The sequence below is a fragment of the Myotis brandtii genome, unplaced genomic scaffold (assembly GCF_000412655.1).
Source record: "Myotis brandtii unplaced genomic scaffold, ASM41265v1 scaffold207, whole genome shotgun sequence".
NCBI classification, from domain to species: Eukaryota; Metazoa; Chordata; class Mammalia; order Chiroptera; family Vespertilionidae; genus Myotis; species Myotis brandtii.
In genome coordinates, this window is record NW_005357736.1 from 860,967 (window position 1) to 861,511 (window position 545).

The window sequence follows — 545 nt, forward strand, 5'->3', positions numbered from 1 at the left end:
GCAGCCCCGTGAGCAGCCCCTGCCTCTCCTCGCAGAGTGGACCCAGAGGGACCTGGAGCGCATGGAGAACATCCGGTTCTGCCGCCAGTACCTGGTGTTCCACGATGGGGACTCGGTGGTGTTTGCAGGGCCTGCGGGCAACAGTGTGGAGACGCGGGGGGAGTAAGTGCGGGAGGACACCGGCGGGCCTCGGGCCTGCGTGTGTGTGCAGGGCCGAAAAGGGCTGCCAGGTGGGTGTGGGCCAGGCCCCCAGCATCCTGTCTGAGGCTGTGGCCTGTCCGGGCCATGTGGGGTGGGAGGTGGCCCTGACCTGCCCCCCGTGTCTTCCTCAGGCTGCTGAGCAGGGAGTCTCCTTCAGGCGCCATGAAGGCCGTGCTGCGCAAGGCGGGGAGCGCGGGCGCGGGGGAGCGCGTCAGGCTCTGATGCCCGATGTCCCCAGGTCTGGGAGAAGAACCGGAAGCTCAAGAGCTTCAACCTGTCGGCGCTGGAGAAACACGGGCCAGTGTACGAGGACGGTGAGGCGCCGGCGGCGACAGGCGGGGTGG

General features: G+C 68.8%; 1 protein-coding gene across 1 annotated transcript in view; it reads left to right on the plus strand.

Moving 5' to 3' along the window:
• The window catches only part of APEH (acylaminoacyl-peptide hydrolase), a 27,615-nt gene that overhangs the window by 20,338 nt on the left and 6,732 nt on the right, over nucleotides 1-545 (plus strand). The gene's annotated exons all lie outside the window — the stretch shown is intronic.